The sequence below is a fragment of the Suricata suricatta genome, chromosome 10 (assembly GCF_006229205.1).
Source record: "Suricata suricatta isolate VVHF042 chromosome 10, meerkat_22Aug2017_6uvM2_HiC, whole genome shotgun sequence".
Lineage (NCBI taxonomy): Eukaryota > Metazoa > Chordata > Mammalia > Carnivora > Herpestidae > Suricata > Suricata suricatta.
In genome coordinates, this window is record NC_043709.1 from 121,939,439 (window position 1) to 121,951,695 (window position 12,257).

General features: G+C 42.2%; 1 protein-coding gene across 1 annotated transcript in view; it reads left to right on the forward strand.

The window, feature by feature from the left end:
- Positions 1-12,257, forward strand: part of KIAA1217 (KIAA1217 ortholog) — a 426,188-nt gene that overhangs the window by 100,620 nt on the left and 313,311 nt on the right. The window lies entirely within an intron of this gene.

Genomic DNA, 12,257 nt, shown 5'->3' on the forward strand with positions numbered 1-12,257 from the left:
AATTGCGAGTATTAAATGAGTCAAAATTTGTCCAGTGGTTAGAGGACACTTGGCACATAGTACAGTTGACCTTTGCACACCATGGGGGTTAGGGGTGCTGACCTCCAGTGCTGTCAAATATCCATGTGTAACTTTTGACTCCCCCCAAACCTAACTATATTGGCCTACTGTTGTCTGGAAACTTTACCAATGATATAAACAATCAATTAACACATATTTTGTATGTTACATATATGAAATATTTAGATAATATATACTTTATCCCGTATTCTTACAATAAAGTAAGCTAGAAAAAAATGTTATTGAGAAAACTACAAGAAAGAGAAAGTACATTTACAGTACTGTACTGTATTTATCCAAAACAATCCACATACTAGTGGACCCATGTGGTTGTTGTTGTTCAAGGGTCAACTGTAAATACTTTATAAAGTGTTGGCTATTACTAGTGCCCACATGGGAATAATCCTTGTTTAAGACCTAACAGTTGACCAAAGAGGTCAGTGCTATTGATTCTTCTCTTCCTGTCCACAAGTCAAGCTCAGGCTCTTCATGCATCTTATTGTAAAGGTGTTTAAGGTCTATTATTCACTCCTGATTCCTCCCTTTGACATGACGCTTCCGTTCTCCTCTCACCTTCCTTGCTCACTCTTAAATAAAGTATGGACTTTTACTTTGCTCTTAAAATAGTAAGTTCCAGTAAAGTTAACTAACAAGATAATTCACAGAAGCATAATACTCAGAAGTTACCAAGTTTACTCAAGTATCATAATAATTACAAAATCTAAGAATTCAACTTATAAAGCAATCCGGTTCAACCCTCTGTCCAGAGGATGATTCAGCCTTACTGATCACATTAAAATAGTCTACAGACACTCAAGATGGACATGGATTGTTAAAATTGCATGTTACCTAGATAATTCTAGAATTTAAGGCACTTGAAACACTGCATGCTCCATAAGAAATCATTAATAAATATCAAGTATTTTATTAGCATTCGTGTTAGTACCAGTGTTAGTAATAGTTTGAGTAACTAAATCTTCTGCCTCTCAGGTTGTGGCTTTCAAAAAAGCTCCATTGCCTTTTCAATTTCCAAAACTCAAAGCCTGAGCTGTATCTATTTGCCATGACTTTACCAATTTCCATGTGCCCCTCAGGATTTCTGAACACCTCATCAGATGCTTTTTGTATCCTTAAGAATACACCCCTCATGACCTCCATCATCCATTCTACTAGTTTGGCTACCATGGCCTCGGCTTTGGTAGTCCACCATGGAAATCACTGAGTCCAGTTGTTCTCTACAAGGTTACTGTCAAGTCCACTGCTACCCTGCCTCTGGACTCAAGGCCCAGCAAGTGCAGAACCTCACTGTGAATGGGAAAATGGTTCTTAGATATTCCACGGAAATGAAAGGGCATTGCAACATGGAGCATAAGTTATTAATCATGTATTTGCTCAGAGACCACAGACCCAGACATTTCCAGGTCTACCTAGCTGCCAGTTTGTTGCCTTGTGACCTGGCCAGCTCACCCTTCACCTCAGAGTATGCCCCAGGCATCTCCACATCTTAGAATCCACACTACCCTACCAGACCCTGGGGGAGAGGAAAGCATCCCCCACCCCGTCTCTACCTTCATCACATGCCTGCAGACACATGCACACCCGCAGACCCAAGATTAAAGCTATACCTTATAACCTAGTTTCCTATCAGAGAAGATTCTTCCAGGAGATTGAAGAGTGAGAAGTCCTTTTCCTTCTTAGGGAAACTGTATCTTTCTAGCAAGACGTGTTCTTCCCTCATGACCACCAAAGAAACAATATATGTGAGAACATATTGTTCCTATGTAGTACATTGTCATAGCTCTGCTAAAATATTCAAGTTACATGATCAGACCACTGAACATCTCAATCTGATATCTGCATTCTGGCACTAAATACTTCAGTACATTGTTGTCTTTCCCTTGCTTACGTTTCATTGATGAAAAAGCCCATTGTCTGTGGAAGGATTAAATTCAAGTCTCTGTGGAGGGTTGAGGTGCTTATAAGTTTAACTGATTACATTCATTTGATTATTAAAGCTTTGGGTGCAGTCTTGGAGACTTTAGAAAGAACAATCTGATATGTATCCCCCAAAACACACACATACACATACAGAATGCATAAATTAGGGAGAGAATATTGATGACTTGGCATATTCTTTACAAAGGCAACAGATTATAGGCTCTTCCAACAGTTTACCTGGGATGAGACGGTGATTTTGACATGGTGGGCCCAGTGGAGAAGGAGTAAAATTTGGGATCTATTTTTAAGGTTCTCTGTAAATTGTGTTATGTAGATTGGGTATTGAATATTAGAGGAAAAGACGTGATTTTGGTGGAATGTTATTCAACTATAAAAAAGAAAGAAATATTACCATTGGGGCAACATGGATGGACCTTGAGGGCATCATATTAAGTGAAATTAGACAGAAAAAGACAAGGATTGTTATGATCACTTATATGTGGAATCTAAAAGAGCTGAACTCAGGGACACAGAGTCTATTGGTGGCTGCCAGGGGCTGGGGGGATGGTGGAAAGGGGCACATGTTGGACAAAGGGTACACATTTCCACTTATGAGATAAATGAATTCTGGGGACCTGGTGTATAGCATACTGACAATAGTTAACAATACAGTGTTGTATATTTGAAAGTTGTTTAGAGAATAAGTCTTAAATGTTTTCAGTAGAACAATAACAAAAATGGTGATCGTGTGAGGTAATAGATGGGATAATCATTTTCCAATATATATGTGTATCAAATCATCACATTGTACACCTTAAACATACACAATATCAGAGCACCTGGCTGGCTCATTTGGCAGAACATGTGACTCTTGATTTGGAGGTGTAATTTTGAGTCCTACATTGAGTGTAGAGATTACTTAAACATAAAGACTTGGGGCACCTGGTTGGCTCAATTGGTTGAGCATCTGACTTCGGCTAATGTCATGATATCATAGTTCATGAGTTCAAGCTCCGCTTTGGGCTCTGTTCTGACAGCTCAGAGCCTGGAGCCTGCTGCAGATTCTGTGTCTCCCTCTGTCTCTGCCCCTCCCCCACTCACTCTCTGTCTCTCTCTCAAAAATAAACAGTAAAAATTTTTTAAATAAAGTCTTAAAAATATACACAATGTTTTATGTCACTATATCTCAATAAAGCTGGGAAAATGATAAAAAAAAAAAAAGGGAAGAAGAAGTCAGTTAGGGCCTGAGTAGCCTTGTGAGTAGGGGTATCACACAGATCATGGTGGGCTCAAGGAAGGAAGACCAGGTTTGGAAAGATAGGGGCTGAGAGTGATAAATTAGGAATTTTGTTCAGGGCATGTTAAGTTTGAGGAGTCTGTTAAATACCCTAGTGGAAATGTTGAAGAGGCCGATGTGCTGATTTGGGGCTCAAAGGAGAGATAGCAAAGGAGCCGGAGAAAGGGATCCACAGGAGGAGGAGGACCTGGGGAGGGCGGCATCTCCCAATCCAGTGAAGAGAGCATTTCAGGAGGAAGAAGGTGATGAAGCTTCTCAAATGCTGCAAAAGGCCAAGTACAACCAGGGCTCAGTTGACTATTGGCTTTGTCAAGGGGAGATTGATCACACCGACCTTAAGTGAGAAGGTTTTCAGTTTTTGTGTGTGGGCGCACGGTGGAGATGGGAGCCCAAAGGGACTCTTCGTAAAGGGATCTATGGGGTCTTCTTAGTGGAGCTTCCCCTGTAGGCTCTAGCTGTAAGTCAGGACTAAGTCACACAGGGTCATCTTTAGAAATCTTGTAGAGGAGGTGCTTTTGTTGTTATCAAAGCACACAAAATTTATAACGTTTTGAAATGTCGGGAGTGCATATCATTACTGAAGTCATAGAAATGGGAGACTTAGTTGAACAGCAGCGAGGATGCTGTTACCCCCATTGCTGTTCGCATAAGCACGCATGCCCCAGATGCAGAGAGGCCCTTAAATAAGTAACCTCCCATCTGTCCCCACACCCTCACCGCCACACCGCCCTCACCTGGTTAGGGCCTGGCCGGCTCACCTTGCCCAGGATGGAGTGGATTGTCCACTCCTCAGAGATACAGGCACAACTTGGTGCCCTGGGATGGAGGAGGGGACTGAGTTTGTTTGGGGGACTGCCAGTGATGTGGCACCAGAGAGCAAAAGTGAAGACATGCTGAGGAAGACCATAGAGGTAAGAGTTGGGGACTGAAGTGTGCGATCAAAAGGAGAGCCAGAAGCTAAAAAAAAAAAAAATGGACTCAAAAAGAAAGGAGATGGTAAGAGTTTCCGGAGATGGGAGGGAGAGGTACAAAGACGGGCTTTTGTGAGCATCAAGTCCATGTGTGTATGAGCCAGCCTGGCCGGCTTCAAGGAACACAATGAGGACAATGCTCTATAGTTACAGAATTGGGAGGAAAAACTCACACATGCCTAATAGGATCTCATAGGACCATATTTGAGCTGGGTACATACTATGTCCCAAAACAGATATACTGAAGCCCTAGCCCCCATCCAGACCTGTGACCCTATATTTGGAAATGGGGTCTTCGTAGATGTAATTAAGTTAAGATGTGGTCATACTGGAGTAGAGCAGGCCTGAATCCAATATGACTGGTGTCCTTTTAATAAAAGTATACTGTGGACACAGACACAAAGGGGAGATGGCGTGTGATGGTAAGGCAGATATTGGAGTGATGTGCACAGGTCTGGAGCTGCCAGAAGCTGGAAGAGGGAAGGAAGGATCCTTCCTTTGTGGCTCTGGTGGGAGCATGGCCCTGCCAACTGCTTGATTTCAGACTTCCAGCCTCCAGAAGTGTGAAGAAATATATGTATCTTGTTTTGAGTTGTTCTGTTTTCCACACTTGGTGACAAAAGCCCTAGATATAGGGCTGATATAGGAGCTATAGGCATTTTTGGACATCTGTATCTATCTATACACATGAATCTGTATAAAGAAGATATTCTAGGGGTGCTTGGGTGGTTCAGTCAGTAATCATCTGACTTGAGCTCAGGTCATGGTCTCACGGTTTGTGGGTTTGAGCCCCACGTCAGGCTCTGTGCTGATGGCTCCAAACCTGGAGCCTGCTTTGGATTCTGTGTCTCCCCCTCTCTCTCTACCCCTCCCATGCTCATGCTCTGTCTCCCTCTGTTTCTCAATAATAAATGAATATTTAAAAATTTTTTTAAATAAAGAGGATATTCTACTTCTTTTACAAACATCTAAGAGGATGATGTTTTAAAAATCTCGTCAGGAGAAAGATGCATAAAATCCAAATCAATGCCGATATTTATTTTTTCCCCCAAGTAATTAAACAAATGTAAGGTGGTGGCGGAGGCTAGCTTCACTTGATTTCCAGTGAATAGTGTTGATGAGTCAGGACCATTACATCTCTGAGAAAATGCCCTGTAAAAAGCAAAATCTGAGTGTTGTGTTTACTAACGTGATACCATATGTTGGTTGATTAACAAGTTGTCAGAATATTAGAAGTTCTTGGCTGATTACAAGAAGGAGCATCTGTTTGCTGAATCTCTTATCTAATGTGTGTACAGATATCGCCAGGTTTGGCACTTTTCCTAAATATCAGATATAAATTCCTGCAGTATTTAGCCTTCAGAGAGTAACATTGATGTACTGCTGGGGTTTAAGAGGTTTATTCTCAGGAAAGCAAAAGAAGGGAGGCCAAAGAGATGACATATATACATGTAAGAATGTTAAGTATTCAGAATTACTTTACCAGTGTATCTTGTATCATCTACTACAATTGTTTCCTTGAATGTCACTTGCATAGAAATTTAAGGAAAAAAATCCACTTTAGATCTATTTATTTATTTATTTATTTATTTATTTTAATTGAAAAAAATTTTAAAGTTTATTTTTGAGAGAGACAGTGTGAGCAGGGGAGGGGCAGAGAGAGAAAGACACAGAATCGGAAGCAGGCTCCAGGTAGAGCTCTTTATTGCTTTGCCTACTGACAGAATTCAACAACACGTTCTATTTCTAAAGTGGCTTACGGTTTATGAATGCTTTCACCTTCCATCCCTACAACCCTATATGGATGGCAAGAAATTGCATCTCCATTTCACAGGTGAAGAGTCTGTGGTTGGGTGGAGGTAAATCCATCTGGCACTGCTGGAATGAGTAAGGAGCGAGCTTTTCTCGTCCAGTTACCTCACCACCTCCCAGTTCTGTATTTCCAGGAGCTGTGGCTACTCTCACAGGATCTAGTCGAGGTGAAATTCTGGGGTGTTTCCTTTTTTCCTTTGCACCATCCCTGGTTCATTCAGTCAGCTGCCATAGATTGGGGCTGTGCCATTTTGGTTGAGGCAAGCAGATTCTATGGGGAAGGAGAAACTTTTCTTCAACCCTTCAACTGTATGGGGGCTAACAAATTTAACTGACCAAAAAACAGATTAAGAGGAGAAAAGGAATATAGATTTTATTAATATTTTACATGGATAGGGCCTCTCAGAAAAGAAGTAAAATTCAAAGAAGTGGGTAGACTCGGATTCATATACCATTTTAACAAAGGCTTTTCTTTGGGCTTCAAGAGACAATAAATTGTGGGAAAGTGACTACAAAATATATGAGGGGAAACTAGTGACAGATAAGGGTTATTTTAGTAAGATTTGTTTATGCAGATGCATCTCAGTGCTGACTGTGTCTCCAGAGATGAGTTGTTCTCCTTTTTCTGGAAAAGGAGTGGAGGACCCCTTCACGAAGGGAAAATCGTGCTGTGCATTTAAGCAGAAGGGAGGAGGGCACAGAGTTCGTCCTGGGTCTGCTGTTCCTTAATTGCTTTCAGCTCAAAATCATCATTATACCAAAATGGAATATTTTGGGGTAGAATATCCAGACCCCTTTCAATCCTTTCTTCACCACTCATCAAAGTAGACATGAAATAAGGAAGGTGGAGAAAAAGGACTCTCTTATGCCAACTGAGTTCACAGTTAGACATATTTCAGTTGTTCCATTTCCTTTGAAATTTCTCAGCATTCATGGTCTTAGAACTAAGTACCTCTTTGCTGTGATGTACACGCCACCTTCTTCTTTAGCCTTGATTTTTTTTTTTTGTCCTATAGTTCTACAACATACACGAAGCCTACATTTTGGAGAACTCTTTTAGTGCTTCAGAAAAATGGGGTATATGGGGCGTCTGGGCGGCTCAGTAGGTTAAGCATCCGACTTCAGCTCAGGTCATGATCTCGCAGTTTGTGGGTTCAAGCCCCACGTCGGGCTCTGTTGACAGCTCAGAGCCTGGAGCCTGCTTTGGATTCTGTCTCTCCCTCTCCCTTTGCCCCTCCCCTACTCGCACTGTCTCTCTCAAAAACTGAATAAATGATAAAAAATTTAAAAAAAGAAAAATGGGATACATTATGAAAACAGAGTATTATTTTTTAGGTATCTTGAATTTTAGCCCTTTATTTAAATTGCAAGTCAAGTATTACCTTTGGGAGTTTCTGGCTGTTATTCCTTTGCTTGATGTAGGAGAAGGAAAACAATTTCACTTTTACCCTCTTATCTTCAGTGACTGGAGCTTGTGAATTAAACAGGCAAAAGGCAGGTTAACAGAGAAGAAGTTTATTTCATGTGCACACAAGGGACCTCACATAAAAGAACTGAAAGCCCTCGAGGTGCCTGAGTGGTTCAGTTGGTTAAGCTTCTGACTCTTGATTTGGGCTCTATCATGAGTTTGAGCCCCATGTCAAGTTCTGGGCTGACAGTGTGGATCCTGCTTGGGATTCTTTCTTTCCCTCTCTTTGCCCTTCCCCTGCTCTCACATGCTTGCTCTCTCTATAAATAAGTAAACATTAAAAAAATTTTTTAAAAGGAACTGAAAACCCCTCAAAATGGGTAGATCTGGAAGCTTATACTATTTTAACAAAAGGTGGTAAATTGTGAACAGATGGCAGGACCAAAGAAAAAAGGCTTGGGCTTCTAGAAGGATTCATTGCAGAAAGGTCAATAAATATATGGGGGGAACTAATGGGGAATAAGGGTTTAATAAGGTACGGATTCAGTAAGATCTGTTATGCAGACTCATGTTGGTGCCTTCTCCACTGAGCAGAATCATCTCCTCTTCCTGGTAGGAGAGAGAAGAGGCAGGACACCTTTATAAAGAGAAATAGATGCCCTCCTTTTAGACAGAAAAGAAGAGGGCAGACAGTTCCCCGTGCATTTGCTGCTTCTCAGTTGTCTTCACCTCAAAATAATCCTTATGCTAATGTAGAATGTTTTAGGATGACATACCCTGACCCCCTTCATTAACTTCAAGGACCTCTCCAGTCAGGTCCTTCCCTAAATTTCTAATCATATTCCCAGCCACTCAATTTCTAGACCTTCTTTAGAGCAAAGTGCTTCACTTCTTGCCCTATCCCACCTTCATCTGAACTCATGCTTCTATTGTCTGTCTGTAATACCGTTTCTCCCTTCCAACCTTATCCTCAAATTTACTTTCCTATTTTAACATCTCCCCAGACCTCCAGCCACTTCGGATGGCTTCTTCCTCTGAGTGTGTTGGGCTCTCGTTGTCTGAGAAATTAATTTGACAATCTATCATTTAGTCCTTCAGATGTTCAGTGGTTGTTGGAACAATTCCATAAATCTTCTTTATTTAACTTCTCACATTGTGTTCCCTTTGTCTCTCTAATTTTTTTTTTTTTAGTTTATTTATTTACCTTGAGAGAGAGAAAATCTCAAGCGGGCTCTGCAGTGTCGGCGCGGAGCCAGAGTTGGGGTTCAAACTGATGAACAGTGAGATTATGACCTGAGCCGAAGTCAAACCAGACACTTAACCGACCGAGTCACCCAGGCGCCCCACTGCCTCTGCCTCTTTAACCTCAATTCTGCTCCGCTCCTCCTGCTTTTATATCCAGGAGTATTGCTTTCCAAAGTGTGGGCTGAGGAAAAGCTGGACCAAGATTTCCTGGAGTTCTTATTAAAAAGGTAGATTCCTGGGACTGATCGTGGATCTGCTCAATTGGGTTCCCAGGATTCTTCTGCATAGTGGAATTTCTGAATCATTGATTTAGACAGCACATGTCATTCATTACTGCGTTCATTGAACAAGGATTTCAGCACAAATTACGTACTAGGTACATGGAATATAGCATTGATTGAGGCAGACAGGTCCCTGTTATCTTGGAATTTCAGTCCTCTTTTGAGAAACTGAGGATGAACAAGGACTTAAAAGTATGATGTGCGTTACAAAGGGGAGACGAAAAGAGATAAGCAAGTGCCTAAGTGGGGGCGTCCTGAGGCAGCCAGTGTAGGTGGGTATCAGGGAACATTCCCCTGCCGAGGGGGTGTTGAGACCTACGTGAGTAGGACTTGGGTGGGAAGGGCAGGTGGGAGTATGGACCATGCACCAAGCTCTGAGGTAGGAAAGAGTATGGCCTTGTCATTGGAGGGACAGGGAGCAAGGTCCACAGGACTTGAGCTCCCCGGGAGAAGTAAGGGAGGAATAGTTAGAGAAGTAACACATGGTCAGATCATGCAGGGCCTTGTGACCAGGCTGAGGAGTTCGGAACACATCCTGAGGACAGCTGGAAGATATCGAAGGGAAGGTGCATGATCACTCTTGTCTTTCAGATCGCTTCAGCTTTAGGTTGGAGCTAGTGTGTGCCTGGGGAGACTACCTAGAAAGCTTTGGAAACTGTCCAGGAGAGAGGTGATGATGATTTCGTCCAGAGGGCTGGTAGGATGAATTCAAATGGTACATGGGAGGTTGGTTAAGTGGGATTTGGTTATTAATTGAATATGGTGGTTAGGAAAAGGGTAGTGTCTTCAATGTCTTTCATTTTTGGTTTGATAAGTGGGGTTGGAGCCGTGCAATGCTGAGACATCACCAGGTTACAAGGACAAAACTACAAGTCCACTTTTCAGGTGCAGAGATTTTGAAGTACCTGTGAAACATTCAGGAGGAAAGTGTCATGTATTTTTTCATATTTCTCATAGAAAAAGTGGAATTGAAGTGGGCTTTGAAAGAACTGTGGAATTTAGATTAGCACCAATGGGGATCCAGTTAGAAGACCACATATATGCTGATCCATCTTGATGGGATTGTTTTCTTACTTACTTGATATTTGGTGATCGCCTGAGTTCACAGTTCTGTATTTCTAAAGTCCATCTTCAAAAGTGACTCTTTCCTACAAGGAGATTATGATGGCTTTGTTTGCTTGTTTGATTTTGGTTGTTTTCTTTTTTAAGTTTACTTATTTTGGGAAAAAGAGAGAGCATGAGCAAGGGAAGGGCAGAGAGGGAGAGAGAGAATCCCAAGCAGGCTCTGCACTGTCAGCATGGAGCCCAATGCAGGGCTCGAATTCATGAACCATGAGATCGTGCCTGAGCCAAAACCAGGAGTCAGTTGCTTAACCAACTGAGCCACGCAGGTGCCCCTGAACTTGGTTTTGTTTAGCATGTAGGTTGTCAATAGAGTTCTTTGTGTGCATTTATGTTATTTGGGGAGGGGAGAGCTTAGTGGAGGTATCCACATTCTTTATTTTTTATATTTTTATTTTTTTAATGTTTATTTATTTTTGAGAGAATATGAGCGAGGGAGGAGGGAGAGAGAGGGAGACACAAAATTGAAAGGAGGCTCTGGGCTCTGAGCACCAAGCCTGACAAGGGGCTCAAACTATGAACCATGAAATCATGACCTGAGCTGAAATGGGACACTTAGCCTACTGAGCCACCCAGGTGCCCCGGTATGCATGTTCTTTGACATTTATCTGTAATCCCAACTTCTGTCATCCAGCTGTGGATGAGCTCAGATATACTGGGAGATACCAGAGAACTTCCATGAAGGGACAAATACAAACAAGAACTATGTCATTTTGTACAGACCTCTCAATGATGCTGGCGAAATTTCATGTCCAGTGAGAAATTTTAGGAGGAAATTGTTTGCGAAGGTGAAATTATCTCTGCACTCTAGCCATGCGGTGGTTTCCATTTGATGTGACTCTTTCAATATAGCCTAGTATCCAGGAAGAGCAGATCATGGAAAGCCCTGGATTCTCCTTCTGCCTCTCTTCCTTTGATCTTCCTTCCCTGTTTTCTGTCCATTGTCTGCTTCTCATTTATCTTTACAAAAGGGAATAATGAATAAAGCAGGAATGGGGCTAAATTATTGTGCCCAAAATATGATCAACTGTCTTCTTATTCAATGAATATCAATGAACGATAGAATGTAGAAACATGGCCATTGGATTGGTCCTTACATTTTATTTATTTATTTTTAATTTTTTATATGTATTGATTGATTAAAATTTTTTTATGTCTTTATTTTATTTTCAGGAGAGAGAGACAGAGAATGAGCTGCGGGGAGGCAGAGAGAGAGAGGGAGACACAGAATCTGAGGCAGGCTCCAGGCTCTGAGCTAGCTGTCAGCACAGAGCCACAAGTGGGGCTCGAACCCACGAACCTCAAGATCATGACCTGAGCCAAAGTCGGACACTTAACCAACTGAGCCACTCAGGCGCCCCACATGTATTTATTTTTGAGAGACAGAGAGAGATAGAACACAAATGGGGGAGGGGCAGAGAGAGAATGAGACACAATCCAAAGCAGGCTCCAGGCTCCGAGCTGTCAGCACAGAGCTGATGCGGGGCTCAAACTCACAAACTGTGAGATATGATCTGAGCCAAAGCCAGATGCCCAACCAACTGAGCCACCCAGGTGCCCCTGGTCCTTATGTTTTAGTGTGAGAAACCTCTCCACGCAGTTCCCAAGTCATGCTCAGCTTAACTCTACTTGGGTATTCTTAGTGGCGGGGAGCTCCCCCTCTATTTTAAGAAGCAACCAATTGTGTTACTAAATCTAATTAGAATATCTTTCCTAAAATGAATCAAAATAAGCCCACTCGCTGACACGTGACACTTGTTCCACACTTCACAGCAACACAGAATAAATCTATTCTATATTCTGTGTGACAGCCTTTCCAATGTATGAAGACAACTGCCGTGTCTCCTCAAGCCTTCTCTGCAAACTAAATGTCTCCAATCCCCTCAGATGCATTTCTTATAGGACAGCATTTCTGCATTCTTCACCATCTGTCTGAAAACTGGTCTCCTCTGGGCCCTCTTGAAAGGCAGTCGCCCCTTTCTGAGTGACGCCCACGCGGACCAGAGCCATGTCGGCCGGACAACTGCCTCCTAGTTGAGCTTGTGTTTCTTTCAATGACAAACACTTCATTTTAAACAGAGGACAATGAGTGGGGACCAAAGGCTGTGTGGGATGCATGTTGT